The sequence below is a fragment of the Manis pentadactyla genome, chromosome 14 (assembly GCF_030020395.1).
Source record: "Manis pentadactyla isolate mManPen7 chromosome 14, mManPen7.hap1, whole genome shotgun sequence".
Classification (NCBI taxonomy): domain Eukaryota; kingdom Metazoa; phylum Chordata; class Mammalia; order Pholidota; family Manidae; genus Manis; species Manis pentadactyla.
Genome location: NC_080032.1, coordinates 7,960,216 through 7,984,584, shown reverse-complemented (window position 1 = coordinate 7,984,584; position 24,369 = coordinate 7,960,216). Strand labels below are relative to the sequence as shown.

The window sequence follows — 24,369 nt, the reverse complement described above, 5'->3', positions numbered from 1 at the left end:
TTCTTGAGCTCACCTTTCACCTTTTATTCCAACCAGTGACGGGTGCTCTCAGGTGCAACTTGACAGTACCTCATCTCTCTAATTTCATGCCAGGGTGGGAGGGAGGATACTTGTCAGGCTCTGAACATCCTATGTGCAACCTGGAAGTGTGAGACATTAATGCCCCATGAGGCAACCCTTGATCAACAGGAATGGGAGCTGATGCCTAAATGTTTCCCACTTTATTCCTTACAGTGGACACTTCCAAGATATATCTCCTAAGGCATCTCAGCAGATCCTAAGGGACTGAGCCACCTGTCACCCATATTAGGGCCACTCATGGCTCCTCCTTGTTCTGGCTCTTGCTTCTTGCTTGTCTTTCACTCCTGCTCCCTAGGGCTACTTCCAAAATAAACTGTCCATACAGAAGTCTTCATCTCAGACTCTACTTTTGGGGGAACCCAAGATAACTCAAAGATTTTAGTTTGTCTAAGATTTAGATGTAAGCCTTTATACTTTTCTAGACAGCATATGAAAAATAGATAGAAGTAAGTTTTGTGTCTTTAAATTGGACTCCTGCCTGCTGACTGGGGCTGTGCTCAGAGGACACTGCATTCAGAGGATGAAAGTCAAGCGGCTTGAAACACAGCACATCCCAGGCCTTTCCTGGCAGGAGGCAGCGGCCTGCCAGCTGCTGTGCCCTGGGCGGGCAGGCAGGCAGCAGGAGCGTCCCAAGATGAACTGCTACCCAGAGAAGCTGTGAGAGATTGCAGGCCTTGAGAACTTTATCAAGATGTTACCAGCCAAACCGGGAAGGCTGCCCTGCCTCCAGTTGAGCCCCTGTTATTCCGACTGACGTGTCAGGACGCTGACTTGCGCCCAACTCTGCTCAAGCATCAAGTGCTCCCTTGGGGTGGTCTGCTGGCCACATGGCACAAAGCAGCCTTTGCGGAGATGGCGGGAGGGGCCCGGGAAAGGGGTGTCTCTCTTTCCCCCTCACTGGCTATAGACATATGTCACAATACGTCTGCTTTCTGCTCCCCTGGGCTTGCTTTTCTCCACTGACAATCTCTGACACTGTTAGGATGAATGCCTTGTTCTCTCAACCTTCTGGCCCCTGCTCATACACCTACTGTGCACCCTCCTGGTAGGGCTCTTGGCCACCTCTCCTGGGTTCAAACCTTGCTCTTTGCTGCCAATAAAGCCAGCAGGCCCAATTTCTTGCCTTTTGACAATCCCCTAGTTCCCTAACAGAACACCACAGCAGTGTCAGCAGGGCACAAAGGCAGCCCAGTTTATACCTATTTACAATGTCTCCATTTATTGTTAAGCACAGCAGGGCAATTTGGGGCAGAACTGAATAGTTACTGATTAGCCCTGATCTGACTGTATCTCTCTGATGCTTCATATTTTTCAGAGACTCCTTATGGCAGTTCAAGGACCATGTAGGGTATTCAAGCCTCTTTAACCTCACCTCTTCTTGTCCCACAACCTCCCACCACTGAGCCTACTGTCATTCCATGGCAGTCCTGTACTCCCTCTATCTCCCATGCCTATGCCCCAGCTGGTCCCACCGGCATAGGATGTACTCCCCACTCTTGCTCCCCTATTATCTGGCTTACTTTGAATCATTTTTCAGGTCTCAGCTGACTGCCACCTCCTCCAGGAAGCATTCCTTAACTTCCAAACTGAGTGAGGTTCCTCTTGTAAGTCCCCAAGTTGCCTAAGTAATCCTTAGCTCATTGCCTGGTACCTGCCTTTTTTTGTGTTTGTCTCCTGCAGCAGGCAATAAATTCCTAGATAATTCAGGCACATCCCTACTTCACCCATCACTCTCTCAGGGCCAAGCCCTGTGCCTCACACAGAGAAGGCTCTCAGCAAGTGTTTGTTGAATAAATATTAGGATGATGGAGCTAGAAGGTATTATGCTCAGTGAAATAAACCAGGCGGAGAAAGACAAGTACCAAAAGATTTCCCTCATTTGTGGAGTATAACAACAAAGCAAAACTGAAGGAACAAAACAGCAGCTGACTCACAGACCCCAAGAAGGGACTAGTGGTTACCAAAGGGGAGGGGTGAGGGAGGGTGGGGGGGAGAGGGGACTTGGGGGTATTATGATTAATACACATGGTGTGTGTGGGGTCACAGGGAAGACAGTGTAGCACAGAGAAGGCAAGTAGTGACTCTGTGGACCTTACTACACTGATGGACAGTGACTGCAGTGGGGTATGGGGGTGACTTGATATTATGGGTGAATGTAGGAACCACAATGTTTTTCACATAAACCTTCATAAGAGTGTATATCAATGATACCTTAATAAAAAAAAAGAATAAATATTAGGAGACTTCATTCAAAGTGTCTAATAATTTGAGTTAAGGTTTTTTTCGGAGGAAATGGAATCTCAGGTTTTATATAATATGGAAAAGTAGAAAAATTCATTCATGTATTAATGTGAGGTATCACTAATATTATCGTTATGTTCTTATCTCAAATATATTTGACATACCAAAAATATTTGTATAGACAAATATTTCAAAACTCACATAGCCACAAATTTAAGAAAATACTGCTAAAAACAGAATGAAAATAAATATGCAGCAGCCTAACAACATAAGCATTGTGTATTTTCCTCCAGCCCCTGCCTTTGGGCAAGCCCGTTTTCTCCCATTACAGAGAGTGCTATTTCTACCCTCTCACTTAACATTACAGCATCAACAATTTTTCATCTTGGAATCACTGCATTTGGAGTTAAAAGGAACTTTAGAAATAGTCCCATCCATCTGCTTCATTTTCAGGGAGAGAACTGAGGCCCAGAGCAGCGTCTGGCTTAAAGTCACCCAACAAAATGACTCTAGTTTCTAAACTTCCTGACACATAATGTCACCTTCCTGCCCCACAGCCTTTGAGATTTTCTTAGACACTTTCTCCACTTTTGGGTCTGTACAGGAAAATACTTTGAAACATGGATTCTGAAGCACAGATGGATCATAGTTAGACTTGTATGCAATTGCTTTTTTAGAGTTTAACGACATGAAATGTTTTACTTCTGTTGGAACTCCTATAGGTTGCTGGGTGGAGAGGGTAAATTAAATTGGTACAATGACTTTGGAAAACTGGATGGGAGAATTTCCTGAAAGGTCAACATCCACTTACCTTATGACCAGAAATTCTCTCCTATATACTTCCAACAGAAATGAGCCTTTGGGTCTACCACCCAACATGTACAAGGAGGTTCATGACAGCCTTATTCACAATAGCCAAAAATTGGACTCAACCTGAGTGTCTGTCCACCATGGAATGGAGAAATAGTTGCAGTATATTCATACAATAAAACAATACACATTGAAATGAAAAACAATGGATCTCTACTACTTGTCAAATCATGCATGAATCTCATGGACTTAATGTTAAGTGAAAGAAGCCAAACATAAAAGAGAATATGTTGTATGATTATGATTCTGTTTATATGAAGTTCAAAATAGGACAGCTTAATTTATAGTGACAAGAAAATGGTTATGTGGTCATGGTAGTGCGGGGGAATGAGGGAGCTTGGGGGCTGATAATATTCTATATCTTGTAGAGGTGTTAGTTACATGGATGTTTACATACATAAAATTTTAGGCTGGATGCTTGAGATTTGTGGATTTTGTGTGTGAAATAAAATTTTAAACATATATTACGTTCCCCACAGTGGTGTGATCTGAGTAAGGTCTGTACTCTTGTTAATTTCCTGGTTTTGAAAATGCACTACAGTTATACGAGGTGTTACCATTGGGAAAGCTGGGTAATGGGTACACAGAAACTCCCTGTAGTATTTTTGCAACTTCTTGTAAGTCTATCATTATTTCAAAATGTGAAGTTAAGAAAATCATATGCTCTCTACTCTTCACTACAAAATCAGAGAGTTTAAATGTATTACTTTTTCAAGCACACTCCACCCCACCTTCAGCCACATTTATGGATCAAATAAATCTGTTTCCTTTTCTAAGTGCTCTTAGCTCTTCCCTATCTTTCTTCCTTTACTTTCTTCTCTTGAGTATCTTCGAATCTGGCCTGTTCTTCTGCCTCCCATTTGATCACCCGACCTCAGTGAATGCCTGCTAAGAGAGTATCTCCACGAGATCTTACTCCCCACATCTTGGTGAATCCAAGAGCTAGGAAGCCTAGAATTCTGCATTTCCCTCTCCTCCCTGCTCTGGCTCCTGGTGACCTATGGCCAGGCCTCTAATTTGTAAGTCTGGGTTTACCTGTTTGAAAAATGGGTTGAATAATAGATGCCTCCCTCACTGGGGTGTTGAACTTTAATTACTGTTTACAACATTCTTGAGATGTCAAGATGAAAGGCAGTTTTAAAAGTCAGTGTTATTGGCATTAGTAATAAAGTTGAGGAGTTTGTTTGTGAGTTTGTAAGGTTGTCATAACTGGGAAAGAGGGGGGAAAAGGTTGATTTTATATGGAAAAACCTTGCCTAAAAGACAGCCACAGATCCTGGGTGGTATAAATAGCATGAACATGTTGTACTTCAAAGGATTTTGCAAATTTCCCACTCTTCCATAGCCCCTGAAAAGATAGAACCCACACTCCAAAATTGAAAACAAGGGGTTACCTGGGGTTATAGGATAGGAAATCCAAGGGCCAGTTTTTGGCTGAGACCATTGTCAGTTCTCTTCACAATTTACAAGAAAAATAGCAGTTAAAACACAGGGTTTTCTACTTGTACCATCAATACTTTGCTTTTTCTTTTTGCATTCTGATCACATTTCTACCAATACAGCGGTTAACAAGGACTTTTAGAAACCTACCATTTTTGTGAGCACTTTATAAGGGGAGGTTAGGATAAAATAAAAGGCTAAAACTCAGCCCACAGGCCCTCAGAGCACTTACTATCAAGCCAGAAGATGAATAAGAACAAGTGGCCTATATTTAGAATTTATTTCATGATGTCTTGTTATTAATAATAACTGCCCCCTCTGGCGTATCCAGAGCCCTCTAAAATGCATTACATTATTTGATCTTCCAACAATGCTGGGATTACAAGCTTTGATTTGAGGATGAGGAAGCTCAGACAGAAGTGACTTTTCTAAGGCCACACAGTCTGCAAAAGGTGGTGTTGGGACTTAAACTTAGTCTTGGGAATTGGAATGGTCTAGAGGAATCTAGTGGAAGGATCTAGTGTTCTTTCTAATGAGCTGCCACTCCTGAGAGGCTACACAAAAGAGAGCCCTGACCTTTTGTCCCAGGTTCAAGGCCAGCCTGGGCCTAAGACCAATGCCATCAATACCAGTGACATCTAATCAGAGAAGAAGAGCAGCGCTTAAAAGTGTGAGTCGTGGACTCAGAGGCTCTGGTTTTTACCCTGGCTCCTAATCACTAGTATGTGGATTGAGACAAATGACTACTTTGCTGGACCTTAGCTTCCTCATCTAGAAAATGGAGGCAAAATAACAGTGTTTCCTTCTTTCTTAATAACATTCTGTTAAAAGAGATAATCTATAGAGAGCACTTAACCCAGTGCCTGACATAGATAGGCCTTGCCAAAGGTTATCAGGCAAGAGCTTAGGAGGCAAATGAATGGTAAATGCATCTTTACCACTAAAAGGAACCATTTGGGCCAAAATTCAAAGGAATTAAAATAACTTATTTTTGAGATAATTGTAGGTTTACATGCATAAGAAATAATGCCAACAGAGCCCCTATGTCCTTCACCCTTTTTCCCAGTGGCAACATCTTGTGTAAACATAGTACAATACACAATACAAGAAACTGACATTGATAAAATCTACCGAACCTATTCGGATTTCACCACTTTCACATGCACTCATTTGTATGTGTATGTGTGTTCTTAGTTCTAGGCAATGTTATCACATGTGATTTCTTTGACCACAGCCTCCACAGTCAAGGTACAGAACAGTTCCATCTCAAGGGTCCCTCTTATAAACCTTGTATTGTCATAGCCTTTTCCTCCTCTTTCCCATCCCTAACCCCTGGCAGCCACTATTGTATCCTCCATCTCTATAATTTTATTTAAAGAATGGTATACATTTAATCATACTATATGTAGTAGCCTTTTGAGGTCAGCTTTTTTCATTCAGCATAATTCCCTTGAGAACCTGTGAAGCTGTTGCAGGCATCAAAAATCCCTTCCCCTTTCCTGCTAAATAGTATTCCATGGTATGGATGTACGATAGTTCATTTCACATTTACCCACTGAAGGATATTTGGGTTGTTTCTAGTTTGAAGCTATTATGAATAAAGCTATGAACAATCATGCACAGGACTTTATGTGGTCGTAAACTTTCATTTCTCCAGAATAAACGTCCAAGAGTGCAGTTGAGAGGCAATGATAAATGTGTGATCAGTTTTGTAAGAAACTGCCTTTTTTCTAGAGTGACCCCACCAGCAATGTAAAAATGATCTGGTTTCTCTGCATCCTCACCAGCAATTGGTGTTATCACTATTTTTTAATTTTATCTATTAGGTGTGCAGTTATCTCTCATTATGGTTTCAATTTGCATTTCTTTAATGACTAATGATGTGGAACATCTTTTCATGTACTGATTTGCCATCTGCATACCCTCCAGTGAAATGTCTGTTCCTGTCTCTGGCCCCTTTTCTAATTGGATTGTTTGTGGTTTTTATGGTGGGGTCTGAGTTCCTTGTCAGATACATAGTTTACAAATGTTTCCTCCCAATTTGTAGCTTTTCATCTTCTTCACAGGGCCTTTCAAAGAGCCTAAGCTTTTAGTTTTGATGTGGCCCACCTTATCAACTTTTCCTTTCATGGGTTATGTATTTAGCATTAAGGTTAAAAAAATTTTTTTTGCCCAGACCTAGATCTCAAAGATTTTCTCACTTTTTTTTTTTTAAGTTTTATAGTTTTACACTTTAGTCCTTGATCCATTTTGTATGTGCTGTGTGATTTAGGTCAATGTTCTTTTTTTTTTTGCCTGTGGATATCCAATTACTCTAGCACCATTTGTTTAAAAAGCTATATTTCTTCTATTGAATTGCATTTGTACCTTTGTCAAAAATCAGCTGGACATATTTGTGCAGTCCTGTTTGAGGGCCAAGGACCCAAAACAATTTTGACTCAAATATTGAACTTGAGTGAAGAAAACACAAGAAATCAATCCCATACAATGCCTGAATGAACACTAACATGTGAAGCATTTATCAAGCAATCTAATCCTCTATGTAATTAAGTGTGACACTGTAAGAAATTGACTGTGTTGTACCCTGATCATTCAAACACTTAGGGAAACAGTCCAAAGCAGCAGGGTGTATTGAAATAGGCCCTGACTTTGGGGCTAGGAAGACCTGCATTTAGATTGTGATTCCATCACTTACCTGAAAGACATCAGCAGGTAAATGAGTTACTAGCCTCCTGGAGCCTCACCTTCTTCATCTTTCAGTGGCTATCATATTACCTGCCTCATAGGATTAGTTTGTGGATTAATGAGACGGGGACCTGAAAAATAGCTAACAATGAACTTGGTCCACAGTAGTTACAGCAGGACAGATCGTTTGGGGCTTTACTCTCTATTCTGTCAGCCCCCTCCAAAGCATTCAAAGCAAACATATACTCTAAGTAAAAATTGTGCATGTTAGCAAATATATGTGCCTTACAAGTACAGCTTTGAGTGTTTTCTAATCCCTCCCTTCAGCTGAGCCACGGCTCTTTAACCCTTCTCTTACACAAATTGCAGAGATGCTACAGATCCTTCATATAGGTTGGGCTTTTTTTCCCCTAAGCATTAGAACTTCGTGGGTTTGTCCTCACAACCAACATTTCAACCTCATCTGGCCACTGACCCAGCCTGCAAATGAGGTTCACCTTTCTCTGGACATTAGCTTTTCCCTTGAAAGGGGAAGAAATTTGATGCCCACCTTCTAAAGTGACTCAGGAGAACCAACAAATAACAAAATGCAGAATCCCTAGGGATTTCCTCATACCTTCCGTGTGTTAAGCACTGTTGAGCAGGGGTCAGTAAATAAAGCTCAGGTCCAAATCCTCCCCTCTTTCTCCCCACAGTCTGTTTTTGTCTGGCCTGAGAGCTGAGAATGGTTTTTACATTTTAAAAGGTTGTTGAAAGGAAGAAAGAAAGAGAGGCAGGAAGGATGGAAGGAAGGAAGGAAGGAAGAAAGGAAAGAGAAGAATATGTTACAAAGATGTATGTGGCTTGCAAAGCCTAAAGTAGTTACTATCTGGCCCTTTACAAAAGTTTGCTGGCCCCTGCAGTAAAGGATAAAGCTGAGGCTCAAAGAAGGGGAGGATGCCATACACCTGGATCATACATCAAGGAAATAGTTGAGTTATGTTTCCATCCATCTATCCGAAATAGGTAGAAATAAAGGAAATTCATATGCTGGGACCCACAGAATGGAGGCTGCCGCTGTGGCCCAGCCCATGTCACAAATCTAAACCTAAGTTAGCTCACACTTACAGGAAATGCTTCGTTGTCAGGAAACTTAAGACATCAATCACAATACCCCAGCTCAGTTTTAGCTAGCTCACCTTATCCTAGGAAATAGGACTTGCTAGCCTTCCCAGGAAATCCCTGACTTCCAAGGCAATTATGCCCTGTTTCCACGTTGCTGCTTTAATGCTCTACAAAACTCGCTTTTGCCCAAAATCCCTCAGGAAGATTGCACCAATGCTGTGAGGCATTGTGCTCCCCCATCCATGGATTGTTTTCCCTTGAATAAAGGATATCAGACTCATTACCAGATTGTATTATTTTAGTCATTTGACAACCAGTTGGACTCCCTTTATATGTAAGGATAACATGTTACAGAATCCGTCGGATAGTTAGTGTGGAATTTCCCAAAGTGGGTTCCAAGGAGCCCAGATTTCAGGAGTTGCCCAGAAATCACATGTTGTCAGCTCAAATGAGTTCTGGAAACTCTGAAAAACTGTAACCACAACTAAGAAGGTCTTATAAGCGTATCCACATAATAAGGCTCTGAGAGGTCCTGCAGCAAAAAAAATTAACTGGTTATCTTTGTTGAATTCAGCATGCCCCAAATTTATTCAGTTGGGAAAATCTTATTTTGTTCTGTTTATTTTGATGATAGCTATGAAATATTCTCCAGAAACATCTGGGAAATTCTGAAGCTATAGGCCAATCCCTTGGGTTTGAAAGTTGACCAGGCCACTTCTTTGCTGTAGGACCCTGGGAAAGTCACCCAGCTTCTCTGGGTCTCATTGGTGGAAATGAGCTGGAAGATGCATTTCCAGCTACATCTCTGATCCTGTTTCCTGACTTTAGAGCTGCATTTCCCACAGAGACATTTGTTGGCAATCTTCCATGCTGTTAGGCTGGGGGTAGAGGATGTTAGGGCTTTATTATTTTTTTTCTCTGATTGGATATAATTCTGTAATTTCCCAAAAAGACTGAGGCCTTCAGATCACACCAGCTGCCCTTTTATGCCATGTACGTCCTGTTGCAGGAGGATGGAGTGGGTCAAGTTCTAGGAGGCTCAACCTTAAAAAGTCAAGAATGTGGGACTCAGGGAGACAGATGGAATAGGTCCAATAAAGGGATCTGTCAACATCCAGAGACTTGTTGGAACAGGGTTGATTATTTCCTAGAGGTGCTGATGAAGGAATTCGTAATATTAAAAGAATGCAGCCATTATGGAATCCAGCCTGCACTCCATGATTAATACAGCACTAAATCATAGAATTTCAGCAAGATTCCAGTCTTAGAATGGTAAGCCTGTCTCACAGAAAGATGCCCAAATAACCCTATATGTGCTTCAGTTGGTTGATTTAGTGAATAGGTAGGCTCTTTTGGACTCTGGGTTTTTGCATGTGCTCTTCCTGCTCCCTGAGTCATCTTTCTCTTGACTTTTGCTTGATTAACTCCTGTCTTTCCTTCCAGTCTCTGCATCAATGTTACCTAGTGTCCCCTAAGAGTGGGGTCAGTTCCCTATATAACTGCTGCTGTAAATCCTGTCTCTTCTCCATCAGAGCATTTACCTGGCCTTCTGTTGATATTGTCTTGCCAAGTAGACTGTAGGTCCCAGGAGGGCAAGGCCTGGTTTTGTCTTGTTCACTGTTGCATCTGCTGAGCTTGGCATGTTGTTTGACCAAGAGAGTACTCGACAATATTTGCAATAAACAAAGAGATTGACTAAGTGAGTGTTTACGCTCTTTGCACTCCTTGGTTCTGATACATTGGAGAAACCAAGGCAGTTTAGCAGACTCTGTAGAAGAGTGTACAGGGCTGGGAATAGCACTGAGATCCTATGACATCAAGTGCGGCAATCTATTTTATACCCCTTGACCACTTCTTAAAAAACTTAATTCCTCCCTAACAGAGCCTTTTTCTAGTCTTTCTTGTCATCACCAAAAAGGTTGAGACTGTTTCAGAGAATTATTTTATAGCAAATGAGAACTTGGGGTAGAGGGAAATTTATCTAGCTCTCAGGAGCAAGAGAAATGTGAGCCTTTGGACCTTGGATTTAAATGAGCCAGCAAATCCCTGCTAATTCTCTTCCCTTGCTGGGTCCCGTCTGCTTCATATTCAGCAAAGGAGAAAGCCAGTCTGTGTCACCCATGATTTATGGCCTGCTGTTTGCTCTCTTCCCTTAGAACATTAAACACCCTGAGCAGAGGGGGAAGAAGAGGTAATCTCAGGATGCCTGGCTGCCAGATGAGTGTCTGGGGCAGGCTCTCTGCTCTGGTGGGAAACAGGGGGAGGTTGAAATGAGGAAAAAGAAAAAGAAGAAAGAAAAAGACCCATGGGGCTTCCAAATAAAAGGAACAAGGGAGTCTCTGTCTGCATCAACTTCTGCAAAATCCATCGGCCTCTGTGCTGTGAGACTTGGGTGCTTGATTTACCTGCTTACTGAGTGCCTTTGGAAAAGACTTCCCCCTTTCTGGGTCTTAGTTTCCCCAGCTGTCAAAGGAGGGTCTGGATGGCTTGAGCTCTGCACAGCCTTAGGGATCTGCAGCCAGTTGGTGCAGTGGCCTTGCGCGGAGAGAGTAGAGTGCCATGGTTGGCTATGTGGGCTCCAGTTCCACCCTCCACTGGCTGTGTGGCTCAGGGCAAGCTCCTCACCTCTCAGAGCTGCATGGTGGTGTAAATCGCCTGGACCTTCCTCACTGGGTGCTGGAAACTAAAATTCCCAGTGGTGCTAGCACAGAGCTAGTACTTAAGAAGTGTCAACTATTACTGGGGCTGTTGTTCCTGAGATGGTCCCCAACCGTGGCCTTGGTGTCCCCGGACCTGAGTTTTCCACTTGGGGCCTGTCTGATGGGGGCAGGGTGTCCTTGCCTGGATTTGGAAACTCTGGGCAGAAGGCAGGAGGAGCTATTTTCAGTGGATTCTGGTTCTATTTGTGGCTATGAGTTGGCTCGGGCTGCAGGGAAGCTTTGGGTAGAGCAAGCTGGGCGCTGAGAGGGGTGTGTTGTCTTACCAGGGAGGGCGCAGAGAGTGGAGAGGGAGGGAAATAGAGAGAAGAACCCCCTCCTCTACCATAGTCCCTCCCCCATCCTTTTCTTGCCACTTTCTCTGCCTTCCCTGGGGGAATTTAGAGGGGGTGACTGACCTTTCGAAGGTGGATTCAGTTAGCAACATGAAGATCCATCAATGTGGTCAATATTGTTCCCAACCAACAGCATTGATTTTCTCAAGCTGAAGTAGAATTTGTGTCCCCAGTGGAACTGCGGGCTATTTGTTAAGGCACGAGTGGTGTCTAAACCACAAAACACCTAAATCACCTATCAAAGTAGAGAGGAAACACTCTCATTTCCCCACTGGATCCAGGGGGAGCTGTACCTGTCAACACCCCCCTATCCCCCTGCCCCAACCACCACCACCACATGGCTAAGCAGGTTGCTTACTTCTTAACCTCTCTGGGGCTCAGTTTCTCCATTTATAAAATTGGTGGGTGGTATGCAGGGAGAGATATTTGGAGCTCTAGAGTCCTTTCTAGCTGCAATTGTGTGATTCTCTGATGCAGTAATCCAGCAAGGTGAGGCTGGATCCTTTAATCAGAGGATGGTTGGTAGGACTGGGAGGCTCCCAAGAAAGGATGACATCCTACCCTGTCATTTTCTGGAAAAGAAAACTGAGGCCCTGAGGTTGGGATCAGGTCAGGCAGTGAGTCAGTGGCTTAGCTGGGTCAGGAATCCAGGTCTCCTACCTTCCATTGCAATAGGTCTTTCCTGACACTGGACTGTCAGAAACCTCTCCCTGGGAGGAGACTGGGAAGCACATCTCTTGAGCACTACTGTGCACCCATTAACTCGTGTAACTCCCACAATAACTCATTTTCCAGATGAAGTCACCCACTTCATCTGGAGTAAGGTAGGGTGGCAGTCTGCCTAATTCAAAAACACAATCACTATTTGAGTGTTTCACAAAGTCCAGTCATTTGGGTACTATCCTCATGAATTTTTGACATAATCAGCTTTGTACTAATATTTTACTTCATATTTTTCTTCAAATTGTGTCATTTTATATAAATAAATTTAGCCTCATCCTAAGCAAAGATGCTGAATTTAATCTGTTATATTTTTCCAAATATATATTAAACAAAACAAAAATCCATGTTCCAACTAAAAGTGCATTTGTGGTTGAGAAATTCCAACCTGTGGTTCTCAAATTTGTTGGCTTCTTTAAAATTACTGAGGACACTAAATAGCTTTTTTTTTGAGGTAGGTATGTCAATTGCTATTTACCTTGCTAGGAAATAAAACTAGGACAGTATTAAGTTATTTATTAATATATAAAAATAGCATGATTTAAAAAATAATATTGTAAAACCCAATGGGTTAACATGAATAGCATTTTTATTAAAAATAACTGTATTTTCCAAAACAAAATAATTTAGTGAGAAGAATGGCATTGGTTTACACATTTGCAGGTCTCAAAGTTTGACTTACAGAATTCTGCATTCTCACTACTGCTTCTGCATTCAGTCTGTGGCAATTTGTTTCAGTTGATACACATGAAAACAATCCAGCCTCATATAATTCAGATAATTGTGGATGTTCTTTTTAGATACCACACTCAAAGTTGACAAGTGGTAGTTTCTTAAAGTTCAGTTGCATAAATTCATATGAATGAATTTTTTGTACTCAGTTATACTAAAATCCATCTTGCAGTTTGAATGACTCTTTATTCATGCATGCTTTGGTAAGCTCATACACTGGTCATTTGGAAAATATTGATTCACTGGGTTATGCAGATCTTCCAAATGTTGGCCTATTTCATTATACACTATCAAAAAATTCACTTTCGTCACTATTACTACTCAGCTAAGCAGAAAAGAGATTAGGAATTGGGAAGCTGTCAAGTTCATGGTAGGACATTCAAGTTTTTCAAAATTCTAATTAAGCTCAAATTTTATCATTGGCAATAAATAACTATCAGCTATTTTACTTGATGTGTCAGGCTCATTACACACATTTTTGAGAAATGTCTGAATAACTGTAGTATGCATGTTGACCGTTTCTTTAAGTAAAGTAAAAGTAGCTTTTTTAAAGTCCCCTTTCCCCTTAAAAAGGGGGCTAACTCAGCTTGCAATTCAAACAATCACTCAAGTGCTTTTCCTTGAAACAACCACAGCGCTTCTGCACACAGCAGAAGTGCTTTATGTGTGGGGAGTAACTGATGGGCATGGGATTTTATTTTAGACTGATGAAAGTGTTTTGGAACTGGATAGAGGTGGTAGTTGCACAACATAATGAATGTACTAACTGCCACCAAATTATGCACTTTAAAATGTTTACTTTTGTACTTACATGAATTTTACCTCAATAAAAAAAGTGAAAAAAGGCATTTTATACATAAATTTCCATTTCATCATAGAGAATATTAAAAAGACTTGTATTCAAAGTCTAAAAGTAATAAAATCAGATTTTTTACTGCTTTGTCAAGAACATTCTTAAGTCAAGTTGGCATTTTGTTACTACCAAAGCACATTAGTGAAGAACATAATGGCTACTAATACAGATGGTACGTCTACCTTGATTTGCAGCAGCAATTTTACCACCACTGCTTTTGCACCATCCATGCAAATATCAATATGGTAAAAAAAAAGATAAATAATTCCTTAGTAGTATTATTAAAATAATTTTGACCCATATGGACCCCTTAAAAAGTTTCCAGGCTCCCTAGGGACTCATGGACTACACTTTGAGGACAACTGTTGTAGGCTGAACTGAAGTTGAGCTGACCTACCCCAGCAGTAGTGGGGCAGTGTGATGCCTGGAAAAAAAATCCCTGGAGATGTTTAATCACATAAATGAGGGTCGAATTCTACTTTCTATCTGACCCTGGGCAAGTGGTCCTCAAAAATCTGAGAGCCCCAGTTACCCTTGTCTGCCAGCTGGGGTGGGAGGCCAAGGAGGTGCCAAAGGCTGTGAGAGTTTGGGAATAATCCATACAAAGCATTCACTGAAGGGGAAGTGACCTTTTATCATTCAGCAGCAGGCCCCAGTGTTGGGAAGGCCATATCTTGGGGGCTTGGAGGGCTTCTGCCTCCCAGGGTCGCTGTGTGACCTTGGGAAGCCTCCATCAATCAACCTATCCATCTGTCTTAGGCGACTTCAAAGAATCCCTAAGCAGCTTGAAGAACATTTTCAGCTTTGAAGATAGCAGCAGGGAAGGAGGCTGAAAGGGTAACAAGGGAAGGGGAAGGTTAGACGGGTAGATGGGGCCCCTCACGTGAGAAATGGGTCAGTGAGAAGCCCTCACGGAGCCTGGATTGATTTTCCCTCTCCGGACGCACTGCCCAGTTTAGGGTTTTATCTTCAGTCAAAGCCCATGAGGAATGCTATCCATTGATTTGATCTCTCAAAAGGTACGAAACGTTTTCAGACTCATTACTTTAACTCTTATGCACCTCTGTGAGGTGAGCAGAGTAGTGATTTGGACCTTACCGGGCCAATGAAAAAATCGAGACATTAAAAAGGGAAATAAGGAACAACTGTGTGGAAGCACCAAGCTTCAAAGTTAAGTCCTGAGACAGACCAGCTGTCCTTCCATTTGCTTCTTCTTAGGCCCTTCTCCTTGAAGCGAGTTTTCACGGCCACGCAGCAGTTTCTCTTTCTTATTTAGAGACAATTTACTAAAGTCTGCCTGAATAGTGAGCAGGTGAGCAGCAGTGGGGTTGAGGTGTAGTATGAAGTTTAAATGCTTGCTCTTCGAATCGAATCGTCTCGGTTCAAATCCTGACCTTAATCCCTCCTCAAATGTAAAAGGGGGAGAGTAACAATATCTGCTCATAGGGTTATTAAGATCACATTTAGACATACAGGTAAAGCACTCATGCAGCATTAGCTGTTAGGAGAATGAGGAGGTGCCAATAGTGATTTCATGGGCCCAGATTCCTCCCACGTCTTATACAGTAGTTCAGGATTCAGTTAAAAATTCCGTAGCCCAGGTCAAAAGAGAAACGCAGCAATACTCTCCCTACCAGGAGGTCAAATTGAAACGCGCTCACTTTCTCCCATCGGATTCTGGGGCAGCTGTGGGATTGGTTGACCAGATGCTGACAGTCTATTGGTGAATCTTTTCCCAAAGCCATCTCATTGGGAGCTAGCCAGCCTATGGGTGGGCTATTCTGGAGTCAGGTGCTAGCTTCATCCAATCAGAGGCCACCCAGCTATAGAAACCCATCCTTCGGGCTTTGGCTGAGCAGAGATCTGTTCAGGAGAACTTGTACCCTGAGGGTATTGGGAGGCCGATGGGAAGCTTATTTTGTGAGACACTAGGAGGAACAGGTGGAAAAGCCTGTTTTTTGTTTGTCATTCATCTATTCTGTGTAACCTACGATTTCCTCTTTAATTCTATAAAGACTATAATCATATAACATAAAGGGGAAATCAGACAGCAAAATGTAAATAAAGGTCCAGAGTTGAGGCGGGAGGGAAAATCACCGTTAAGGATTTGAAGTGCTAACAGTAGGGCACCACTGGGTTTCAAATTTAGTCCTGGGCTTCTCTGGAAGCCAAAGTGAAAAGACACACAATCATCTGCTTAGTACTAATTATCAGAAAGGAAGCGCACCTGTTTCTGTGAGAGTAGAGCAAAGCCTTTCCTAACTTTGAACTCTAATGTAATTTCTTGGGATTTTATTTCAGGCGATGATGCATAGTTTGTGTTGTCAGTTGGGTTTGTGTTTGAATTTTGTTATAGTGCATCTTATTCTGGGCTGTAGTTTTTTCATCTGTAAAATGGAGATATTAACAGTGTCTACCTATTAAACCTGTGAAAATTCAGTTAGTGACTTGAATAAACATAAGCTGTTTAGTCAGTAAGTCTAGAAATTTGCCCTCTACTTCTCATGCGCCGTTCTAGGCGCTGGGAGTAAAGTGATGAACAAAACGAACAGGATCCTTATCTTCGAATGGTTTTTACACTGGAATGGGATAGAAAGACAATAAACATGAAAAATGGATAGATAAATGCGGAGAATGCTGTGGGGGGAAAAATACAACAAATGCAAGGATAGATTTCGTTCGACTGGTTCTCCTAGCCATTTTCCAGAAAAGTCAAGGGTATATTGTTAAAACACAACTCTGAGGAGGTGACTGTTAGGGTCTAAAGTAATGAGTCCTGGCTTGTAGAGTTCTTCTGCAGGCTAGTGTGGATGGGTTATAGCTTTGTTTGAAAACCCACTTCGTCCAGCTGAGCTTTAGTTGAAGCAGTTTGAAATTGTATTCTGAGTAGCACCTTGCGCATACTATAGTTACATGTTTTCTATTAAGTGAGTTTCATCCTCATCACAGCTACAGGGGAAAGACTACCATGGCTGTATTTCCCCGATTAAGTAGAGTGAGGCGTTGTCTTGCCCAGGGCTTTAGGACTAAGATAAGATACCTCTCCAAAATATGTAGGACCACCTTTGGTTCTCCGCTTCGCCCATTGCCCACCTGTCTCTCCCTCCTCCAGCTGGCCGTCTGCACCAGTCTTTCCCTAGCCCCGAGCACTCCGCGGGTCTGCAACCCCGCCCATCCCCTGGGGCGTGGCCCTCGGCACGGGCCCCACCTCCGTCCGACCGCGACGGCCCACCCCCTTTTCCCCGGCCGCGGACTGAGGGCCCGAGCGTGCGCGCTCCCGCTCGCGGCCTGGCGTCGGTAGCGCGCTCTGTGTGGCCGCTGCCGCCATGTTGTTGTGGTTGTGAGAAGGCGGTGGGAGCGGCGGCGGCGGCGGCGGAGGAGGAGCCCCCAGACCAGACGCTCCAGCGGCCCCGGCGCTGCTCCCCGCCGGCCCTGGCCGGGATCCTCGTGCGAGAGCAGAGGAGGCCGTGCCGTGGCGGGCCTCACCATGTCCTGCCGCCCGGTAAGAAGCCCATCTCCTCCTCCACCAACCCTGCTCCCCCAGGGATGAGGAGGAGCTGGAGGAGGGACCGGCTGCGGCCCCGGCGCTGCGGCTGTCACGCTCTGAGGGGGCGGCGGCCCGGCGGGGGCCTGGGGATAGCGTGCGTGGCCTGGGGAGGGGTGGCCTGGGCGGCCGCCGCCGCCGCCAGGGGGAAGCATGGGGAGTGGGAGCGCAGCGGCCAGGCTCGGCCCGACCCTGGGCGCGGGGGAGGCGGGGTCCCGGGCGGCCTTCCCGGACCTGGCGGGGACAGGCTCGTGGGGATAGGGGTGTGAGCCCGGAGCGTCCGGGGAAATGCTCGCCGACGCCGGAGGTGAGTGTGCGCCCCTTGCCCGCAGCTGGGTCTGTGCGGGTCCGCAGTGGCGAGAGGCGGGAGGTCGGGAACCTGCAGAGCCCCGGGGGTGAGTTGTGCGGGCCCGGGACTTGTGGGAAGGAGGAGTGGCCGCCTGACTCTCCATCGGGGCATCCCCCTGACCTGGTAGGAGTTGGTTCAGAGGCGGTGGAGAGAGCTCAGGGAACCCTGGTCAAACAGCTCCGCAAAAGATCAGTGTTATTTCTCAGATAGAAATCGTGCTCCTTGATATATTATTGTGCTGTTTAGGACTCCTAAGATTATGTTGGTTGTACTGTGGACAAATATTTACCTCAAAGTCATGGGGTGCATTATGGTCATTTTAATAAACTCTTTTGGGGTCTGATAAATCTCACCTGTGAATTTTGCACATGAACTACTCTTGGTGTGGATGTTCAGGTGTCATCTCCAAACCTAAATTCTTGACTGTTAGTATCTTGACTTCCAGTTTATCTATTTTTTTACAAGTAACATGCACATACTCTTGTTGAGATTCAGCTTAGTTTCTCAGAACGTAGACAAAATGCCATCAGAGGCCTGGGTTGAATTACATGAGATGATTTTTATGTAAAATGTTCGTGATTTGTACAGGGAGGGGTGATAGGGACCCTCCCCTTTCAGATTGAAGGCTGTTTCTGTAGGTCAAGGGACATGATGCCTGTTGTTTTTGCTCTGAGACCAAGTGAGGTGTGTTGGTAGCACGCAGATAGTCTCCCCATCCAGAGTCTGTGACTTTGATGGGAAGAAGAGCTTACAGAATGACACTGTTTTGAATAATCCTAGTACAGTATGTGATACTAAAATAAATCTGGATGGTTCTAGAATTTTAGATTGGCTGCTTATGAAGGCCCCTTTTATCTCTAATTACCTTTCTCATTTTCAGGTGACCCAGAGCAGTTAAAGTGACCAGCACAATGGTGCGGCCACACCTGTAGCTAGTTAATGGCAAGCCATAGGAGATCACAAGTATCTGAGCTTGTAGGCCAGGTTCTTTGGTTTAGTGGTTTCCCAGTTAAATACTGGTCATCAAATGGACTACCTGAAATGCTGATTTCTTGACTGCACACAGGACCTACTGAATTAAAATCTCTGAAGCTGGGGTCTGGAAATCCATCCTTACAAAGTGCTCTGATGCTGTTCAGCCAGGCTTGTGAACTTTGGTCACCTGTTGAAGTCCAAAAGATTCCCATTATGACTTCTGAGAGTGCTTTTAATTGTTTATAGATTTTGAAGACTTTCAGAGGTAGGGAAGAAGGGGAAGACTGAGAAACTTAAAACTGACAATTGAGTATCTTTTAAAATTTCAAGGATTTATATAGGGGCATCATTTGTTGCCAAAAGTTACTTGTCCCAAGTCTTCAGGAGCACACTTGATAAAATTGTCTGCTGCTTGATTGGAGGCATATCCAGAGGAGAGAAGCAGAGAGGAGGAGGCAGTCAGTCTACCAAAGGTGCTTCCCAACATCAAGTTGCTCCTAACCCCACTGACTCCGGCAGGTTCTGGTAGTGAGGGTAGGGTGGGTGAGTTAGCAGTCATTTTAGATAAGGGTTGTGAACCAGAAGATTGACTGGTTTGTAAAAGTTCTTGAAACTTGCCTCAGGCCTTGAGGAGGGGTAAAGTTAGCGTTTAAATCTGTTGTAGCTTTGGTTAACACCTTCTGTGGTGAACTGGAGTGTTGAGTTACCCAAGGAAGTATTCATATTGAAGAGGGGGTGTGGTGAGGTTTGTTTATTATAAGTTTGGAAGAGTGGCAGAAATGTTTCAGTTCTGTAGGTTAGTTAGGAAGTGTGGCAAATATCCTGTCAAATCATGGAGTAATGAGTATTTTTAGAGAAGTGCACCCAGTTGTCCACTACAGGAGCCTGAGGTCATGTCTGTTTTGTTCTTTGGAGTCTCTGGTACCTAGCATAGTTCCCAGCGTGTACTGTGCTCCCAGAACTTGTTAAGTAAATGAGTCCTACTGAGATGGGAAAAAGAACAGTTAGGGTGGTTGATTACAATGTTAGTTAAAGCTGCTTGATACCAGGGTTAAAGAGCCAGTTTTTTGGCCATATTGTTTGGAACTTTGAGATTTCTTCAAGAGATTGTTTCTAAAGACTGATACTGTACATTATCCTGTCTCCTAGTTTTTGGGTCTTAAATGTGTTTTAATTTTTTTTTAGGTATTAGTGACTCTTTTAGGCACACAGAAGCATTTAGAATAGTGGAAAGCTGAAGACTGGCCGAGAATTTGTTGTTAATTGACTACGTGACTACTGTTGGGAATGTCACTTCTCTGGGCCTCAGTTTTCTCGTCTGTATAGATAAAGGCCTATACTTGTGGGTCTCAAGTAGTTTCTCCAGCCTGATTCTGCAACTCTTTAAAAATTTGTAGTTATGTTCTTTGGTATTCATCTCATATAGGTAGATGAACCTTAACAAAAAACAAACAACAAACCCAGAGAAACCCCCAAACCAGAAAAGAGCATTCTGTGCTGCCTTGTGCTTTTAGCTTGGATTTTAGGCCTTGTTCGAGAGTGCTCTGGAAATGGAGTGCATGTTGCAAGTATGCAGAAACAACATGCTTATGCTGTTGTAATTCGCTTAGTTTTGAAATAAAAACGGATTTCACATAGGCAACTTCATAATTTAGTGTGAAGCCACAAGATAAGAATGGTTTGAGGGAAGTTTGTGCAGTTTATGTGGCCAGTTGTTTCTTACATACCACCCAATTCTATGGTATAGAATTCCATTTTCCATAGAAAATTCCATTTTCTATGACAAACTTATATGTAGTTTTATAGTCAAAGAAACCTTGATTCCCAGTAATTTTAGAGGCTACCAAAATTGTTAACATCCATTGCTATTCTTAATCCTTATTTCATGATACCAGTATTGGTATCATGTTTTAATCTTCACATTTGTATCTAAAAACTTAACATACTTAAGTTCATGTTTGTATCAGATGTTCAGTGAGAATGTTGTAGCATGAGATTGGATACACCAGTTAAGCTCTGGTGTTGTGCTCAGCGGTATTGTTCTAGTAAGCAATGTAATTCGACATGACTATCAAAGACAGGCATAAAACAAATGAAAAAACAAGGAAATTGTGAAAGGTTAAATTAAAGCTATTCTGTTAAGGGTAAAATACCTCATTGGCCTGTTATAAATTGTTAGGTCTGTTAGTGAAGAGTTAAGACATAAGTTTAGCTAATGTCTTAAGTACTCTTTCCCTTAAATGGAGTACCCCATAACGACAGAAGGATCGTATTGGTGCTACTACAGAACATCATCTGGTATGTCCAGGCTTAGGTCTACTATGTGCCTCTCTGTGTCTTCACATATGTTTATAATGATGTTATAATGAGAGACAGTAAGCTTTCCTGATTTAATTTCTCTGGGCTCTAAATTTAATTTCTTTAGTAGCTAATGCTTTTGTAACTTGCAGAAGAAAAATAGAAAGTCATTTAATTCTCTGAATTATTCATAGATTGATAATCTGGCAAAATATGGTAGCTCCTATTTTCTTGTTCCATGCCTATTTTTCTGTAAGAAAACAAATCTGTAATTGTAAAGTATTTAGATTGATTCTGTAAAACGACGTGGAGCAAAGCAGAATGTTTGTACAAAGTTTTTAGAAGTGCTACAGGGCAAAAATGAGTTTTAACTTAGTCTCACTTTTAAATTCAAAATGAAATTATTTCTGGTTTTGAAAGCTGCAGTACATATTCAGTGTCTGTGGGGGAGCCCGACAAAAAACAAGAATTGAGATAATTTAGGAGAACAAAATAGAGGTGATCCATAATCCCACTTAGATGTTTTTCTTACACATTATCTGTTGAAATATTTAAAAACAACTTCTCATGTCAATTCGATGTTCCCTTAATGGACAGTGTTTTGTGATACAGATCCATCATAGTTTACAGCAATTCCCTGTTAAGGGACATTTAAAGTTTTTCTCAAGACAACACTATGACAAACTTGTTTGGACTTTTTTTTATACAATTGTGCTATTACTTCCTTAGGCTAAATTCCTAAAAGTGGGCTTATCTGGTCAAAAGATATGTGTGTTTTAAATATAAATATACTCAAGGTGACCTATAGATAGGATGTCTATGTTCTTGCTAGTGATTTATTATCTTTTAGTTTGTTGGTGGGAGTTTAAAATAGTTTGGGAATAGTTTTCCTTTTTTTTTCTCTGTATCATGTCTTCTACAGCTTAAATCTGTGAAGTACAGGTAAAAATGAAAATGGAGTAACAGGGAGTACTTCTCTAAACTTTTTGATTGCTCATTACAACAGTAAAAAAATTCTGAGCAGTAATCCTCAATCTGTAAGTATTCAGTTTACAAACAATATGTATAATAACTTGTTATTAAATATATAAACTTTTAAATATTTATATGTAACATGTAAATATTTAAACTTATAAATTATAACCCCCTCCCCTGCAAAAAATTAACAGGGATGATAATTAAAAATAAAGTTAAAATATCTATCTTTTTTACGCCATTAGAGCATCTTGGGTACTCCTTGAGGTGTATTATACTCAGCTTTAGGTATCACAGCTTTAGATTCTTAAGATTTAATGTTGGGCTTTTATGGATGATTATTTCTGGACATTTCCACTAGTTCTGCAGATGGTCCAGCTTAGCTGGATTATGATAGGCTTTGAAGGGTCCCATGCTGTTGAGAGCCATATTTTCAATAAGGGCAAACATAAAACTTGTTCATAAAGCAATTGGATAATCAGTTTGATACTTTTTGTTATTGTTGAGGTGAGTGTATTTGAAAAGGGCAAGTCATAGGGTAAGAAACAGTCTGAATAATAGTCTACTTCTCTTAGATTTGAAGAACTGATATTGTGTAAAGTATACTTTAAAAAGTCTATGCCTTATGGAAAGCAGTTTGGTGATAACATACCCCTATTTTCTAAGAGCTTAGGTCCTAGAGACCCAATGAAGGGATGGTAATTGCTACTTGGTTTCCTTTGCTTGCAAAGTGCCACAATTAACCTGTCACTCTAATTCCATTGGGAAGAGGCTGAGTGTTTAACTTTTAATAATGCTTTCTTGGGCTGAAACTTTCCATGGTGAATTTTAGATTAAAAGGTAGCTTTTTTCCTTTTCTTTGTTTCTTTTTTTTCTTTTGGTATCATTAATGTACAATTACATGAGCAACATTGTGGTTACTAGATTCCCCCTATTATCAAGTCCCCACCACATACCCCATTACAGTCACTGTCCATCAGAGTAGTAAGATGTTATAGAGTCACTACTTGTCTTCTCTGTGCTATACTACCTTCCCCGTACCCTCCCCCACATTATGTGTATTATGTATGCTAATCGTAATGCCCCTTATTCCCCTTATCCCCCCCCAACCCCCTGCCCAGCCCCTTTCCCTTTGGCAACTGTTAGTCCATTCTTGGGTCCTGTCGGTCTACTGCTGTTTTGTTCCTTCAGTTTTTGTTTTGTTTTTATGCTCCACAGAAGAGTGAAATCATTTGGTACTTGTCTTTTTCTGCTTGCCTTATTTGACAGCATGATACCCTCTAGCTCCATCCCTGTTGTTGCAAATGGTAGGATTTGTTCTTATGGCTGAATAATATTCCATTGTGTATGTGTACTACCTCTTCTTTATCCATTCATCTACTGATGGATGCTTAGGTTGCTTCCATTTCTTGGCTACTGTAAATAGTGAAGGTAGCTTTTTTCTTAAGTTTGAATAGGTTGTTTTTGATTTGCAGTTCTCCTTGCTGTAGGTTATGAAATCAGGAAGTGGTGCTTTTGTATTGGAAAAATGAGTCTTCCTTTCTTCTCCCATCATGGGGAACTTGATTTCAGTTATTTCATATGGGTCATTGTCAGAGAAAGGTAAAGATAATATAGAAATTTTAGAGATTGCAAAAAGAGCAATTTGAGTGATTATTTCTTGTTAAAAGAAATGACATAATTTTTATTGCTGATGATTGCTATGTACAGTTCTTTAGAAAAAAGGACAGGTAATCCTTTTTACCTTAGGTAGCATGATTTATAAAATACTTTGACGTACATCCCTGACTTCAGGCTCTACTACAAAGACACAGTAATCAAGACAATTTGGTACTGGCACAAGAACAGACCCATAGACGAATGAAACAGAACAGAGAGCCCAGATATAAACCCAAGGTCAATTAATGTACCATAAAGGAGCCATGGATATACAGTGGGGAAATGACAGCCTCTTCAACAACTGGTGTTGGCAAAATTGGACAGCTACATACAAGAGAGTGAAACTGAGTTATTATCTAACCCCATACACAAAAGTAAACTCAAAATGGGTGAAAGATCTGAATGTAAGTCATGAAACCATAAAACTATTAGAAGAAAACATAGGCAAAAATCTCTTGAATATAAACGTGAGCAACTTCTTCATGAATGCATTCCCTCGAGCAAGGGAAACAAAAGCAAAAGTGAACAAGTGGGACTATGTCAAGCTAAAAAGCTTCTATACGGCAAAGGATACCATCAGCAGAACAAAAAGGCATCCTACAGTATGGGAGAATGTATTTGTAAACAACTTATCTGACAAGGGGTTAATATCCAAAATATATAAAGATCTCACACCCCTCAACACCCAAAAATTAAATAACCTGATGAAAAAATGGGCAAGAGAATATGAACAGACACTTCTCCAAAGAAGAAATTCACATGGCCAACAGGCACATGAAAAGATGCTCCAC

At 42.0% G+C, this 24,369-nt stretch overlaps 1 protein-coding gene across 13 annotated transcripts in view; it reads left to right on the top strand.

Annotated features, from left to right (window-relative positions):
• The first annotated feature begins 17,060 nt into the window (after positions 1–17,060).
• The window catches only part of MTMR3 (myotubularin related protein 3), a 144,709-nt gene continuing 137,400 nt past the window's right edge, over positions 17,061–24,369 (top strand). For 12 of the 13 annotated variants that reach the window (XM_036908816.2, XM_036908825.2, XM_036908822.2 and 9 more), the window contains exon 1: positions 17,062–17,280. The gene's annotated coding sequence lies outside the window, so the exon portion shown is untranslated. Of the gene's footprint in view, positions 17,281–24,369 lie in introns of all 13 variants that reach the window. The other variant, XM_057492275.1, reaches the window with a different exon arrangement.